General features: G+C 56.0%; 3 pseudogenes; all 3 read right to left on the bottom strand.

Moving 5' to 3' along the window:
* Window positions 1-2255: 2255 nt before the first annotated feature.
* On the bottom strand, window positions 2256-6116 carry LOC130705908 (uncharacterized protein SPEM3-like; annotated as a pseudogene).
* A 1015-nt stretch (window positions 6117-7131) lies between these two features.
* Window positions 7132-9525, bottom strand: LOC130705907 (uncharacterized protein SPEM3-like; annotated as a pseudogene).
* Window positions 9526-13948: 4423 nt separating this feature from the next.
* Window positions 13949-16343, bottom strand: LOC130705906 (uncharacterized protein SPEM3-like; annotated as a pseudogene).

Genomic DNA, 16343 nt, shown 5'->3' with positions numbered 1-16343 from the left:
GGGTCTGGGCCTGGGGGGTGGTGTGCTCAGGGGGGTGGAACGTGGAGCAAGTCTGGGCCTGAGGTGGGGCATGCTCAGAGGGGTGGGTAGAGGGGAAGGTCTGGGCCTTGGCAGGTGTGCGCCCAGTGGTGTCCACTGGGGAGAAGGTCTGGGCCTGGGCGGAAGTGTGCTCATGGGCGTGGCCTCGGGAGCAGATCTCGGCCTGGGGGGGGGGCGGTGTGCTCAGGGGGGTGGGCTGAGGAGAATATCCGGGCCTTGGGAGGAGCATGGGCAGGGGGCTGAACTGGGGGGCGGGTCTGGGCCCGGGCTGGGGCCTGGGCTGGGTCATAGTCTGGGGTCTTTGTCTTGCTCTCTTGGGGCAGGCGGAGTGGAAGCACGTCCACCTTGCTCATCCTGCGGAGCTTGGAAGATGTCTCTTGCCTGGAGTAAAAGGTGGCTCGGGACTTTAAGGCTGTGACCGGAGGGGCCTCGCCAGCTCCCACTCCCCCCTCCTTCCACAGTCCCCGTGGAGCCTCCATGGGAGCCCCAGCCCGTCTACACTGAGGCGGCATCCAGCAGCACCCAGAAGCCTTCTCATTTTTTGTGTCTGGTATCCACGAGTCAAGGTGGTTTGGGTGCCCAAGCAGGAAGCTTGGGCGATGGCGGAAGCGGGAAGAAACTCTTGAGCACAGGTTCTTGGGATCCACGGAGCAGCGCATGCACATGCGATGGCTGCCTACACAGCTGGCTTGCTTGTCTGCGGGGAAAGGTGAGATGGGACAGGGCCTGGGTTCCTGAGGGGCTGAGAATCGAGGCAGGGATAGAAGAAAGGGGCAGGCCCACATCCCCTGAGCCCAGGCTGGCGCCCACTCACCTTTGGGGAAAATATGACGGAAAAGTGTCCACAAGGAGCTCTTCAGATGCCTCCAGAGCTGAGGGAAGCAGGGGAGGGGGGAGGCCGGGAGCAGGGTGAGCCCTGAAATCCAACCCTTGTCCGGCCACACCCCAGCAGCCCTCCCACCTCAGCCCCTTCAAGACCCCAGGGCTCCCCTAACTCCGCTGCCCAGATCCTGCACTGACCAGAGTCACCACGTTGATCCCCACGTTGAGCAAGATGAAGCTGCCCAGGAACAGAAGAATTGAGTCTCCTAGGTCCTGGCATTTCCTGGGGTTGGTGCCAGAGCACGGCTGGGCTCGGTAATGGGTTTGCTCAACCATGGCCGCGGGTCCCAGGGGTCTCTTTCCCAGGGGTCTGTCTCCACAGTGAACTAGGCCTAAGTCCATGGGCAAGAAAATTAAGTGGAGACACCTCGAAAAAATTAGAGGCCTATGAAGGAGGGGACCGTCAGAATCCAAGGCTCAATTTGGGGAGCCTAAAACACAAGGTTTCCTAGTCACTGACCAAGAGAGGTCTTCTCCCTCAGTAACCAAGAGCCCCAAACACAGCCCAGAACGGGGGAGGCAAGTTTCCATACCTCTGATCGTGACCCAAGAGACCAGATCAGGAAAACTGAAGCCTGGGCTTCTTCTCACAGTCTGGGGAAATCAGGCGTTGGGTGTCCATGCCTACATCTTACCTCCTCCCCAGAGGGTGGCTTCTGAGCCACCCTAAAAAGAACTAAGTTCTCTGGGCTCTGGGGGAGCTTTAAGATGCTGCGGGTGGGTGACAGGGAAAGGAAAATTGCTCTAAACTCTAAAGCACTGCTCTCCAATAGCATTTTCCATGATGATGGAAACGTTCTAAATCTGTGCCGTCCAATACAGTATCCGCTAGCTCCATGTGACTACTGAGCACTTAGAAGATCATGACACTGAGGAACAGATTTGTTTTCTTTTTTGGCCAAGCCATGAAGCTTGCAGGGTCTGAGTTCCCCGACCAGGGATTGAACCCCGTCCACAGCAGTGAAAGCGCCAAGTCCCAACAACTGGACCACCAGGGAACAGAATTGGACGCCAGGGAAATTCTGTTTACTGAGGAAGAGAATTTTTAACTTTTTAACTTAATTTTTAACAGAATTACTTTTCCTTAATTTTAACTAATTTATATTCTAATAGGCATATTTGGCTAGTGGCTACTGTAATTGACAATGCAGCTCTAGGGCCTTGGGGATAGCGGATTTAGCTAGACAGCGATGGAGGGAAAGCAGGAATAGTTTAGCTCCTCATCAGGCCCTATGGGATGGGGCTGGGGTGGATGTCCTCAAACAACCAGAGAACACTTCTCTTGTCTCTTTATTCCTCATGCATATCTGTCCCCTCTTTCTCTAAGTTTCTCATCACACACTGATATCCCCACTCCTTGATGGTCTCCGGTGAGTTGTTGGATGTCTCTCAGTGAAGGCGCCTGGGAGACACAGCTTCGCACTTGTCCCTGCCCGCTCTGAACTGTCTCTGGCGGGCGTCCAAGACCCCATGCCCTAGCCGGGTGCCTGACCCAGGACGGTAGGGCTTCCAGCTGGTTTTGGGAGGCGTAGACATCTGGCGATAGTTCTGGCAGGCTGGAGGAACTGTATCCATCGGGTGGTACACCCAGTCTTGGCTGCCTGCTCGCCACGAGGATGATTGCAGCTCAATCAGTACAGGTACCTCTGAGAAGGTTTGCAGGTCATTGTAGGTCACTTGAGCCTTGGGAGAGCAGGAGTTCTGACTGGGTGGGACAGAAGTCCATGGTATGTGCTGCCCTGCATCCTCCTTTCGAAGAACTGCCTCAGATATAAATGAGTTTCAGGTCTGATGTGGGCCCAAAACTTGGACAGAGTCAGTTCCTAGAGGGTTCTTGTGGAGGCCAGGATTTGGGATAAGGCATGAGTTGTTATGGAGGCCTGATCTCTTGGATGAGCCAGAGTCTTGAGTAAGGGCTGGACCCTTATGGGGGCCAGGATCTCGATTAATTCCTGAGTACTTGTGGAGGTTAGGGTCGTGGGTATGTTCTGAGCGCCTGTAAATTCCAGCATCTTGGGTAAGGCCACATCTCCTTTTGACTTCAGTGGCTTGGGTAAGGCCTGGATTCTTATGAAGGACAGAATCTTGTGTAAGGCGTTGGCTCCTGCAGACTCCACAATCTTGGGTAAAACCTGGATTCTTGTAGTCTCCTGAGTCTCGGGTGAGGCTTGAGCCCTTATGGAGGCGAGGGGTTTGCACAAGGCCTGGGCTCTTATGGAGACCAGGTTCCTGGCAAAGGCCTGAGCTCTTGTTGACTCCAGAGTCTTGGGCAAGGTATGAACTCTTCTGTGGCCCAGAATCTTGGGTAAAGTCTGGACTCCTAGAGACTCCTGGATCTTGGGCACTACCTGTACTCTTGTAACATCCAGAATCTTGAGAAGGGTGTGGGCTATTATGGAGGTCAGTTCTTTGGGAGAGCTCTTGACTTTTATAGAGTACAGTCTCTTGGTTTCGTTCTAGATTCCTATAGACTCCAGAATCATGCATAAAGCCTGAGCTCCTCTGAATGTCAGAAGTTTGGAGAAATGGTGTGTTCTTGTGGAGACCAGAGGGTTGGGGGAGATACGGGCTTTTAAAAAAACGTCCATCTCGAGTAGAACCTAAGCTCTTCTGGGAGCCAGAACCTTGGGTAATGACTGGATTCTTCTGAAGGTCAGAGTCTTGGGAAAGGCTTGGATTCTTGCAGAGATAAGGGTCTTGGGTAAGGCCTGGAAGCTTGTGGAGGCCTGGATCTTGAGCAAGGCCTGGGTTCTTTGGGCGGCCTGGCTCTTGGGTAAGGCCTGGGTTCTTGTGGAGACCTGGGTCTCGGGTAAGGCCTGGGTTGTTGTGCCGGCCTGGATTTGGGGTAAGGCCTGGTTTCCAAAAGACTCTACAGTCTTTTGAAAGGCCTGGGGTCCTATGGAGGACAGAGCCTTGGTTGAGGCCTAGACTCTCACGAAGTTCAGAGGGTTGGGGCTGGTTTGGGGTTTGGGAAGTAGTGGATAACTGGGGAGGGATGGGGCCCTGGGAAGAGAGGACAGACGGAGGAGACTTGGAGGTTGGGGGAAAGGTGGGGGGTTGTATTAAGGTGGAGGGCTTCTGGTGGTTGCTGTGTTGATGAAAGACAAAGGATCTGGGAGAAACAAGAGGCAGTGAAAGAGCGCATGGTGGAGTCATGGTGCATAGTGAGCTCTGGGCACTGGTTGGAGAATGGAAGCAAGGTTGAGAAGGTGCAGCATCCTTGGAGTACACCAGGAATTTGGGGTAGACTGGAGCCTGGGGGTCCGTGTTTCTCTTCTCAGAACTGCAAGGATGGAAGCTGCAGTAAGGGAAGGTCTTGGACTGCACAAATTTGTCTTTGGCATCATTTGAGATCTTCCATTCCATATTCCCCAACTCTAGGTAACCCAGTATGGATCCTGTGGAGGGCTTGGCACTGTCCCCACTACATTGCTTCAGTGTTTGCTCAGCTGTACCAGAGCTCACCAGACCATGCCCCTCTTGGGGCCTGCAGACGGTACCCAAGTCCTTTCTGGAGTACCCAGAGATCTGAGGCAGACACACATGGACCACGTTCTGCTTTACCCTGCGGAAATCGTAGACCACTTGGCCGGAGGAGAGGCCTTGGCTGAAGGCAGACAAGGTAGAGGGAATAGAAACTAGGATGGGGGTAGGGGTGGTGGAAGGGACCGGAGTGGTCGTCAGGGCCATGGCGAGCGCTGGGACAGAGGTTGTGGCAGAGATCGGGACAGGGGCTGGTGTAGGGGCTAGGGCAGGAGTAGTAGCAGGGGCAGAAGTTGGGGGAGAGACTGGGGCCGAAGTTGGGGGAGGGACCAGAGTGTTGGCATGGGTATAGGTCAGATGAGCATGGGTCAGGGTCCAGAGAGAAGTGTGGCCCAGGGACTGGGCTGAGGCATTTGAGGGGGCCTGGGCGTGGGCCTGGGCAGGGGTATGGGCTGAGGTATGCTCAGGGCCATGGAACTCGGCAGGGCTGTGATCAGGGGTGAGGGCTGGGGAGGGGGTCTGGGCCTGGGGGGTGGTGTGCTCAGGGGGGTGGAACGTGGAGCAGGCCTGGGCCTGAGGTGGGGCGTGCTCAGCGGGGTGGGTTGAGGGGAAGGTCTGGGCCTTGGCAGGTGTGCGCCCAGTGGGGTCCACTGGGGAGAAGGCCTGGGCCTGGGCGGAAGTGTGCTCATGGGCGTGGCCTCGGGAGCAGCTCTCGGCCTGGGGGGGGGGGGGTGTGCTCAGGGGGGTGGGCTGAGGAGAAGGTCTGGGCCTTGGCAGGAGCATGCGCAGGGGGCTGAACTGGGGGGCGGGTCTGGGCCCGGGCTGGGGCCTGGGCTGGGTCATAGTCTGGGGTCTTCGTCTTGCTCTCTTGGGGCAGGCGGAGTGGAAGCACGTCCACCTTGCTCACCCTGCGGAGCTTGGAAGATGTCTCTTGCCTGGAGTAAAAGGTGGCTCGGGACTTTAAGGCTGTGACCGGAGGGGCCTCGCCAGCTCCCACTCCCCCCTCCTTCCACAGTCCCCGTGGAGCCTCCATGGGAGCCCCAGCCCGTCCACACTGAGGCGGCATCCAGCAGCACCCAGAAGCCTTCTCATTTTTTGTGTCTGGTATCCACGAGTCAAGGTGGTTTGGGTGCCCAAGCAGGAAGCTTGGGCGATGGCGGAAGCGGGAAGAAACGCTTGAGCACAGGTTCTTGGGATCCACGGAGCAGCGCATGCACATGCCATGGCTGCCTACACAGCTGGCTTGCTTGTCTGCGGGGAAAGGCGAGATGGGACAGGGCCTGGGTTCCTGAGAGGCTGAGAATCGAGGCAGGGATAGAAGAAAGGGGACAGGCCCACATCCCCTGAGCCCAGGCTGGCGCCCACTCACCTTTGGGGAAAATATGACGGAAAAGTGTCCGCATGACCTCTTCAGATGCCTCCAGAGCTGAGGGAAGCAGGGGAGGGGGGAGGCCGGGAGCAGGGTGAGCCCTGAAATCCAACCCTTGTCCGGCCACATCCCAGCAGCCCTCCCACCTCAGTCCCTTCATGACCCCAGGGTTCCCCAAACCCCACTGCCCAGATCCTGCCCTGACCAGAGTCACCACGTTGATCCCCATGTTGAGCAAGATGAAGCTGCCCAGGATCAGAAGAATTGAGTCTCCTAGGTCCTGGCATTTCCTGGGGTTGGTGCCACAGCACGGCAGGGCTCGGTAGTGGGTTTGCTCGCCCATGGCCGGGGGTCCCAGGGGTCTCTTTCCCAGGGGTCTGTCTCCACAGTGAACTAGGCCTAAGTCCATGGGCAAGAAAATTAAGTGGAGACACCTCGAGAAAATTAGAGGCCTATGAAGGAGGGCACCGTCAGAATCCAAGGCTCAATTTGGGGAGCCTAAAACACAAGGTTTCCTAGTCACTGACCAAGAGAGGTCTTCTCCCTCAATAACCAAGAGCCCCAAACACAGCCCAGAACGGGGGAGGCAAGTTTCCATACCTCTGGTCGTGACCCAAGAGACCAGATCAGGAAAACTGAAGCCTGGGCTCTTTCTCACAGTCTGGGGAAATCAGGCGTTGGGTGTCCATGCCTACATCTTACCTCCCCCCCCAGAGGGTGGCTTCTGATCCACCCTAAAAAGAACTAAGTTCTCTGGGCTCTGGGGGAGCTTTAAGATGCTGGGGGTGGGTGACAGGGAAAGGAAAATTACTCTAAACTCTGAAGCACTGCTCTCCAATAGCATTTTCCATGATGATGGAAACGTTCTAAATCTGTGCCGTCCAATACAGTATCCGCTAGGTCCATGTGAATACTGAGCACTTAGAAGATCATGACACTGAGGAACAGAATTTTTTTCTGTTTTGGCCAAGCCATGAAGCTTGCAGGGTCTGAGTTCCCCGACCAGGGATTGAACCCCGGCCACAGCAGTGAAAGCGCCAAGTCCCAACAACTGGACCACCAGGGAACAGAATTGGACGCCAGGGAAATTCTGTTCCCTGAGGAAGAGAATTTTTAACTTTTTAACTTAATTTTTAACAGAATTACTTTTCCTTAATTTTAACTAATTTATATTCTAATAGGCATATTTGGCTAGTGGCTACTGTAATTGACAATGCAGCTCTAGGGCCTTGGGGATAGCGGATTTAGCTAGACAGCGATGGAGGGAAAGCAGGGATAGCTTAGGTCCTCATCAGGCCCTGTGGGATGGGGCTGCGGTGGATGTCCTCACACAACCACAGAACACTTCTCTTGTCTCTTTATTCCTCATGCATATCTGTCCCCTGATATCCCCACTCCTTGATGGTCTTCGGTGAGTTGTTGGATGTCTCTCGGTGAAGGCGCCTGGGAGACAGAGCTTCGCATTTGCCCCTGCCCGCTCTGAACTGTCTCTGGCAGGCGTCAAAGACCACATGCCCTAGCCGGGTGCCTGACCCAGGACAGTAGGGCTTCCAGCTGGTCTTGGGAGGTGTAGACATCTGGCGATAGTTCTGGCAGGCTGGAGGAACTGTATCCATGGGGTGGTACACCCAGTCTTGGCTGCCTGCTCGCCGGGAGGATGATTGCAGCTCAATCAGCACAGGTACCTCTGAGAAGGTTTGCAGGTCATTGTAGGTCACTTGAGCCTTGGGAGAGCAGGAGTTCTGACTGGGTGGGACAGAAGTCCATGGTATGTGCTGCCCTGCATCCTCCTTTCGAGGAACTGCCTCAGATCTAAATAACTTTCGGGTCTTATGTGGGCCCAAAGCTTGGACAGAGTCAGTTCCTAGAGGGTTCTTGTGGAGGCCTGGATTTGGGGTAAGGCCTGGGTTTCTGGAAACTCTACACTCTTTTAAAGGTCCTGGTGTCCTTTGGAGGACACAGCCTTGGTTGAGGCCTAGACTCTCACGAAGTTCAGGGGATTGGGGCTGGTTTGGGGTTTGGGACGTAGTGGATAACTGGGGAGGGATGGGGCCCTGGGAAGAGAGGGCAGACGGAGGAGACTTGGAGGTTGGGGGAAAGGTGGGGGGTTGTATATTAAGGCGGAGGGCTTCTGGTGGTTGCTGTGTTGATGAAGGACAAAGGATCTGGGAGAAACAAGAGGCAGAGAAAGAGTGCATGGTGGAGGCATGGCGCATGGTGAGCTCTGGGCACTGGTTGGAGAATGGAAGCAAGGTTGAGAAGGTGCAGCATCCTTGGAGTACACCAGGAATTTGGGGTAGACTGGAGCCTGGGGGTCCGTGTTTCTCTTCTCAGAACTGCAAGGATGGAAGCTGCAGTAAGGGAAGGTCTTGGACTGCACAAATTTGTCTTTGGCATCATTTGAGATCTTCCATTCCATATTCCCCAACTCCAAGTAACCCAGTATGGATCCTGTGGAGGGCTTGGCACTGTCCCCACTACATTGCTTCAGTGTTTGCTCAGCTGTACCAGAGCTCACCAGACCATGCCCCTCTTGGGGCCTGCAGACAGTACCCAAGTCCTTTCTGGAGTACCCAGAGATCTGAGGCAGACACACATGGACCACGTTCTGTCTGGGCCTGGGGGGTGGTGTGCTCAGAGGGGTGGGTTGAGAAGTTCTGGGCCTTGGCAGGTGTGCGCCCAGTGGGGTCCACTGGGGAGAAGGCCTGGGCCTGGGCGGATGTGTGCTCACGGGCGTGGCCTCGGGAGCAGCTCTCGGCCTGGGGGGGGTGGTGTGCTCAGGGGGGTGGGCTGAGGAGAAGGTCTGGGCCTTGGCAGGAGCATGCGCAGGGGGCTGAACTGGGGGGCGGGTCTGGGCCCGGGCTGGGGCCTGGGCTGGGTCATAGTCTGGGGTCTTCGTCTTGCTCTCTTGGGGCCGGCGGAGTGGAAGCACGTCTACCTTGCTCACCCTGCGGAGCTTGGAAGATGTCTCTTGCCTGGAGTAAAAGGTGGCTCGGGACTTTAAGGCTGTGACCGGAGGGGCCTCGCCAGCTCCCACTACCCCCTCCTTCCACAGTCCCCGTGGAGGCTCCATGGGAGCCCCAGCCCGTCCACACTGAGGCGGCATCCAGCAGCACCCAGAAGCCTTCTCATTTTTTGTGTCTGGTATCCACGAGTCAAGGTGGTTTGGGTGCCCGAGCAGGAAGCTTGGGCGATGGCGGAAGCGGGAAGAAACTCTTGAGCACAGATTCTTACGATCCACGGAGCAGCGCATGCACATGCGATGGCTGCCTACACAGCTGGCTTGCTTGTCTGCGGGGAAAGGCGAGATGGGACAGGGCCTGGGTTCCTGAGAGGCTGAGAATCGAGGCAGGGATAGAAGAAAGGGGACAGGCCCACATCCCCTGAGCCCAGGCTGGCGCCCACTCACCTTTGGGGAAAATACGATGGAAAAGTGTCCGCATGAGCTCTTCAGATGCCTCCAGAGCTGAGGGAAGCAGGGGAGGGGGTAGGCCGGGAGCAGGGTGAGCCCTGAAATCCACCCCTTGTCCGGCCACACCCCAGCAGCCCTCCCACCTCAGCCCCTTCAAGACGCCAGGGCTCCCCAAACCCCACTGCCCAGATCCTGCCCTGACCAGAGTCACCATGTTGATCCCCATGTTGAGCAAGATGAAGCTGCCCAGGATCAGAAGAATTGAGTCTCCTAGGTCCTGGCATTTCCTGGGGTTGGTGCCAGAGCACGGCAGGGCTCGGTAGTGGGTTTGCTCGCCCATGGCCGGGGGTCCCAGGGGTCTCTTTCCCAGGGGTCTGTCTCCACAGTGAACTAGGCCTAAGTCCATGGGCAAGAAAATTAAGTGGAGACACCTCGAGAAAATTAGAGGCCTATGAAGGAGGGCACCGTCAGAATCCAAGGCTCAATTTGGGGAGCCTAAAACACACGGTTTCCTAGTCACTGACCAAGAGAGGTCTTCTCCCTCAGTAACCAAGAGCCCCAAACACAGCCCAGAACGGGGGAGGCAAGTTTCCATACCTCTGGTCGTGACCCAAGAGACCAGATCAGGAAAACTGAAGCCTGGGCTCTTTCTCACAGTCTGGGGAAATCAGGCGTTGGGTGTCCATGCCTACATCTTACCTCCTCCCCAGAGGGTGGCTTCTGAGCCACCCTAAAAAGAACTAAGTTCTCTGGGCTCTGGGGGAGCTTTAAGATGCTGGGGGTGGGTGACAGGGAAAGGAAAATTACTCTAAACTCTGAAGCACTGCTCTCCAATAGCATTTTCCATGATGATGGAAACGTTCTAAATCTGTGCCGTCCAATACAGTATCCTCTAGCTCCATGTGACTACTGAGCACTTAGAAGATCATGACACTGAGGAACAGAATTTTTTTCTGTTTTGGCCAAGCCATGAAGCTTGCAGGGTCTGAGTTCCCCGACCAGGGATTGAACCCCGGCCACAGCAGTGAAAGCGCCAAGTCCCAACAACTGGACCACCAGGGAACAGAATTGGACGCCAGGGAAATTCTGTTCCCTGAGGAAGAGAATTTTTAACTTTTTAACTTAATTTTTAACAGAATTACTTTTCCTTAATTTTAACTAATTTATATTCTAATAGGCATATTTGGCTAGTGGCTACTGTAATTGACAATGCAGCTCTAGGGCCTTGGGGATAGCGGATTTAGCTAGACAGCGATGGAGGGAAAGCAGGGATAGCTTAGGTCCTCATCAGGCCCTGTGGGATGGGGCTGCGGTGGATGTCCTCACACAACCACAGAACACTTCTCTTGTCTCTTTATTCCTCATGCATATCTGTCCCCTGATATCCCCACTCCTTGATGGTCTTCGGTGAGTTGTTGGATGTCTCTCGGTGAAGGCGCCTGGGAGACAGAGCTTCGCATTTGCCCCTGCCCGCTCTGAACTGTCTCTGGCAGGCGTCAAAGACCACATGCCCTAGCCGGGTGCCTGACCCAGGACAGTAGGGCTTCCAGCTGGTCTTGGGAGGTGTAGACATCTGGCGATAGTTCTGGCAGGCTGGAGGAACTGTATCCATGGGGTGGTACACCCAGTCTTGGCTGCCTGCTCGCCGGGAGGATGATTGCAGCTCAATCAGCACAGGTACCTCTGAGAAGGTTTGCAGGTCATTGTAGGTCACTTGAGCCTTGGGAGAGCAGGAGTTCTGACTGGGTGGGACAGAAGTCCATGGTATGTGCTGCCCTGCATCCTCCTTTCGAGGAACTGCCTCAGATCTAAATAACTTTCGGGTCTTATATGGGCCCAAAGCTTGGACAGAGTCAGTTCCTAGAGGGTTCTTGTGGAGGCCTGGATTTGGGGTAAGGCCTGGGTTTCTGGAAACTCTACACTCTTTTAAAGGTCCTGGTGTCCTTTGGAGGACACAGCCTTGGTTGAGGCCTAGACTCTCACGAAGTTCAGGGGATTGGGGCTGGTTTGGGGTTTGGGACGTAGTGGATAACTGGGGAGGGATGGGGCCCTGGGAAGAGAGGGCAGACGGAGGAGACTTGGAGGTTGGGGGAAAGGTGGGGGGTTGTATATTAAGGCGGAGGGCTTCTGGTGGTTGCTGTGTTGATGAAGGACAAAGGATCTGGGAGAAACAAGAGGCAGAGAAAGAGTGCATGGTGGAGGCATGGCGCATGGTGAGCTCTGGGCACTGGTTGGAGAATGGAAGCAAGGTTGAGAAGGTGCAGCATCCTTGGAGTACACCAGGAATTTGGGGTAGACTGGAGCCTGGGGGTCCGTGTTTCTCTTCTCAGAACTGCAAGGATGGAAGCTGCAGTAAGGGAAGGTCTTGGACTGCACAAATTTGTCTTTGGCATCATTTGAGATCTTCCATTCCATATTCCCCAACTCCAAGTAACCCAGTATGGATCCTGTGGAGGGCTTGGCACTGTCCCCACTACATTGCTTCAGTGTTTGCTCAGCTGTACCAGAGCTCACCAGACCATGCCCCTCTTGGGGCCTGCAGACAGTACCCAAGTCCTTTCTGGAGTACCCAGAGATCTGAGGCAGACACACATGGACCACGTTCTGTCTGGGCCTGGGGGGTGGTGTGCTCAGAGGGGTGGGTTGAGAAGTTCTGGGCCTTGGCAGGTGTGCGCCCAGTGGGGTCCACTGGGGAGAAGGCCTGGGCCTGGGCGGATGTGTGCTCACGGGCGTGGCCTCGGGAGCAGCTCTCGGCCTGGGGGGGGTGGTGTGCTCAGGGGGGTGGGCTGAGGAGAAGGTCTGGGCCTTGGCAGGAGCATGCGCAGGGGGCTGAACTGGGGGGCGGGTCTGGGCCCGGGCTGGGGCCTGGGCTGGGTCATAGTCTGGGGTCTTCGTCTTGCTCTCTTGGGGCCGGCGGAGTGGAAGCACGTCTACCTTGCTCACCCTGCGGAGCTTGGAAGATGTCTCTTGCCTGGAGTAAAAGGTGGCTCGGGACTTTAAGGCTGTGACCGGAGGGGCCTCGCCAGCTCCCACTACCCCCTCCTTCCACAGTCCCCGTGGAGGCTCCATGGGAGCCCCAGCCCGTCCACACTGAGGCGGCATCCAGCAGCACCCAGAAGCCTTCTCATTTTTTGTGTCTGGTATCCACGAGTCAAGGTGGTTTGGGTGCCCGAGCAGGAAGCTTGGGCGATGGCGGAAGCGGGAAGAAACTCTTGAGCACAGATTCTTACGATCCACGGAGCAGCGCATGCACATGCGATGGCTGCCTACACAGCTGGCTTGCTTGTCTGCGGGGAAAGGCGAGATGGGACAGGGCCTGGGTTCCTGAGAGGCTGAGAATCGAGGCAGGGATAGAAGAAAGGGGACAGGCCCACATCCCCTGAGCCCAGGCTGGCGCCCACTCACCTTTGGGGAAAATACGATGGAAAAGTGTCCGCATGAGCTCTTCAGATGCCTCCAGAGCTGAGGGAAGCAGGGGAGGGGGTAGGCCGGGAGCAGGGTGAGCCCTGAAATCCACCCCTTGTCCGGCCACACCCCAGCAGCCCTCCCACCTCAGCCCCTTCAAGACGCCAGGGCTCCCCAAACCCCACTGCCCAGATCCTGCCCTGACCAGAGTCACCATGTTGATCCCCATGTTGAGCAAGATGAAGCTGCCCAGGATCAGAAGAATTGAGTCTCCTAGGTCCTGGCATTTCCTGGGGTTGGTGCCAGAGCACGGCAGGGCTCGGTAGTGGGTTTGCTCGCCCATGGCCGGGGGTCCCAGGGGTCTCTTTCCCAGGGGTCTGTCTCCACAGTGAACTAGGCCTAAGTCCATGGGCAAGAAAATTAAGTGGAGACACCTCGAGAAAATTAGAGGCCTATGAAGGAGGGCACCGTCAGAATCCAAGGCTCAATTTGGGGAGCCTAAAACACACGGTTTCCTAGTCACTGACCAAGAGAGGTCTTCTCCCTCAGTAACCAAGAGCCCCAAACACAGCCCAGAACGGGGGAGGCAAGTTTCCATACCTCTGGTCGTGACCCAAGAGACCAGATCAGGAAAACTGAAGCCTGGGCTCTTTCTCACAGTCTGGGGAAATCAGGCGTTGGGTGTCCATGCCTACATCTTACCTCCCCCCCCAGAGGGTGGCTTCTGAGCCACCCTAAAAAGAACTAAGTTCTCTGGGCTCTGGGGGAGCTTTAAGATGCTGGGGGTGGGTGACAGGGAAAGGAAAATTACTCTAAACTCTGAAGAACTGCTCTCCAATAGCATTTTCCATGATGATGGAAACGTTCTAAATCTGTGCCGTCCAATACAGTATCCTCTAGCTCCATGTGACTACTGAGTACTTAGAAGATTATGACACTGAGGAACAGAATTTTTTTCTTTTTTGGCCAAGCCATGAAGCTTGCAGGGTCTGAGTTCCCCGACCAGGGATTGAACCCCGGCCACAGCAGTGAAAGCGCCAAGTCCCAACAACTGGACCACCAGGGAACAGAATTGGACGCCAGGGAAATTCTGTTCCCTGAGGAAGAGAATTTTTAACTTTTTAACTTAATTTTTAACAGAATTACTTTTCCTTAATTTTAACTAATTTATATTCTAATAGGCATATTTGGCTAGTGGCTACTGTAATTGACAATGCAGCTCTAGGGCCTTGGGGATAGCGGATTTAGCTAGACAGCGATGGAGGGAAAGCAGGGATAGCTTAGGTCCTCATCAGGCCCTGTGGGATGGGGCTGCGGTGGATGTCCTCACACAACCACAGAACACTTCTCTTGTCTCTTTATTCCTCATGCATATCTGTCCCCTGATATCCCCACTCCTTGATGGTCTTCGGTGAGTTGTTGGATGTCTCTCGGTGAAGGCGCCTGGGAGACAGAGCTTCGCATTTGCCCCTGCCCGCTCTGAACTGTCTCTGGCAGGCGTCAAAGACCACATGCCCTAGCCGGGTGCCTGACCCAGGACAGTAGGGCTTCCAGCTGGTCTTGGGAGGTGTAGACATCTGGCGATAGTTCTGGCAGGCTGGAGGAACTGTATCCATGGGGTGGTACACCCAGTCTTGGCTGCCTGCTCGCCGGGAGGATGATTGCAGCTCAATCAGCACAGGTACCTCTGAGAAGGTTTGCAGGTCATTGTAGGTCACTTGAGCCTTGGGAGAGCAGGAGTTCTGACTGGGTGGGACAGAAGTCCATGGTATGTGCTGCCCTGCATCCTCCTTTCGAGGAACTGCCTCAGATCTAAATAACTTTCGGGTCTTATGTGGGCCCAAAGCTTGGACAGAGTCAGTTCCTAGAGGGTTCTTGTGGAGGCCTGGATTTGGGGTAAGGCCTGGGTTTCTGGAAACTCTACACTCTTTTAAAGGTCCTGGTGTCCTTTGGAGGACACAGCCTTGGTTGAGGCCTAGACTCTCACGAAGTTCAGGGGATTGGGGCTGGTTTGGGGTTTGGGACGTAGTGGATAACTGGGGAGGGATGGGGCCCTGGGAAGAGAGGGCAGACGGAGGAGACTTGGAGGTTGGGGGAAAGGTGGGGGGTTGTATATTAAGGCGGAGGGCTTCTGGTGGTTGCTGTGTTGATGAAGGACAAAGGATCTGGGAGAAACAAGAGGCAGAGAAAGAGTGCATGGTGGAGGCATGGCGCATGGTGAGCTCTGGGCACTGGTTGGAGAATGGAAGCAAGGTTGAGAAGGTGCAGCATCCTTGGAGTACACCAGGAATTTGGGGTAGACTGGAGCCTGGGGGTCCGTGTTTCTCTTCTCAGAACTGCAAGGATGGAAGCTGCAGTAAGGGAAGGTCTTGGACTGCACAAATTTGTCTTTGGCATCATTTGAGATCTTCCATTCCATATTCCCCAACTCCAAGTAACCCAGTATGGATCCTGTGGAGGGCTTGGCACTGTCCCCACTACATTGCTTCAGTGTTTGCTCAGCTGTACCAGAGCTCACCAGACCATGCCCCTCTTGGGGCCTGCAGACAGTACCCAAGTCCTTTCTGGAGTACCCAGAGATCTGAGGCAGACACACATGGACCACGTTCTGTCTGGGCCTGGGGGGTGGTGTGCTCAGAGGGGTGGGTTGAGAAGTTCTGGGCCTTGGCAGGTGTGCGCCCAGTGGGGTCCACTGGGGAGAAGGCCTGGGCCTGGGCGGAAGTGTGCTCATGGGCGTGGCCTCGGGAGCAGCTCTCGGCCTGGGGGGGTGGGGTGTGCTCAGGGGGGTGGGCTGAGGAGAAGGTCTGGGCCTTGGCAGGAGCATGCGCAGGGGGCTGAACTGGGGGGCGGGTCTGGGCCCGGGCTGGGGCCTGGGCTGGGTCATAGTCTGGGGTCTTCGTCTTGCTCTCTTGGGGCCGGCGGAGTGGAAGCACGTCTACCTTGCTCACCCTGCGGAGCTTGGAAGATGTCTCTTGCCTGGAGTAAAAGGTGGCTCGGGACTTTAAGGCTGTGACCGGAGGGGCCTCGCCAGCTCCCACTACCCCCTCCTTCCACAGTCCCCGTGGAGGCTCCATGGGAGCCCCAGCCCGTCCACACTGAGGCGGCATCCAGCAGCACCCAGAAGCCTTCTCATTTTTTGTGTCTGGTATCCACGAGTCAAGGTGGTTTGGGTGCCCGAGCAGGAAGCTTGGGCGATGGCGGAAGCGGGAAGAAACTCTTGAGCACAGATTCTTACGATCCACGGAGCAGCGCATGCACATGCGATGGCTGCCTACACAGCTGGCTTGCTTGTCTGCGGGGAAAGGCGAGATGGGACAGGGCCTGGGTTCCTGAGAGGCTGAGAATCGAGGCAGGGATAGAAGAAAGGGGACAGGCCCACATCCCCTGAGCCCAGGCTGGCGCCCACTCACCTTTGGGGAAAATACGATGGAAAAGTGTCCACATGAGCTCTTCAGATGCCTCCAGAGCTGAGGGAAGCAGGGGAGGGGGTAGGCCGGGAGCAGGGTGAGCCCTGAAATCCACCCCTTGTCCGGCCACACCCCAGCAGCCCTCCCACCTCAGCCCCTTCAAGACCCCAGGGCTCCCCAAACCCCACTGCCCAGATCCTGCCCTGACCAAAGTCACCACGTTGATCCCCATGTTGAGCAAGATGAAGCTGCCCAGGAACAGAAGAATTGAGTCTCCTAGGTCCTGGCATTTCCTGGGGTTGGTGCCAGAGCACGGCAGGGCTCGGTAGTGGGTTTGCTCGCCCAT

The sequence above is a fragment of the Balaenoptera acutorostrata genome, chromosome 20 (genome assembly GCF_949987535.1).
Source record: "Balaenoptera acutorostrata chromosome 20, mBalAcu1.1, whole genome shotgun sequence".
NCBI lineage: Eukaryota > Metazoa > Chordata > Mammalia > Artiodactyla > Balaenopteridae > Balaenoptera > Balaenoptera acutorostrata.
This window is presented reverse-complemented; position numbering and strand designations above follow the sequence as displayed.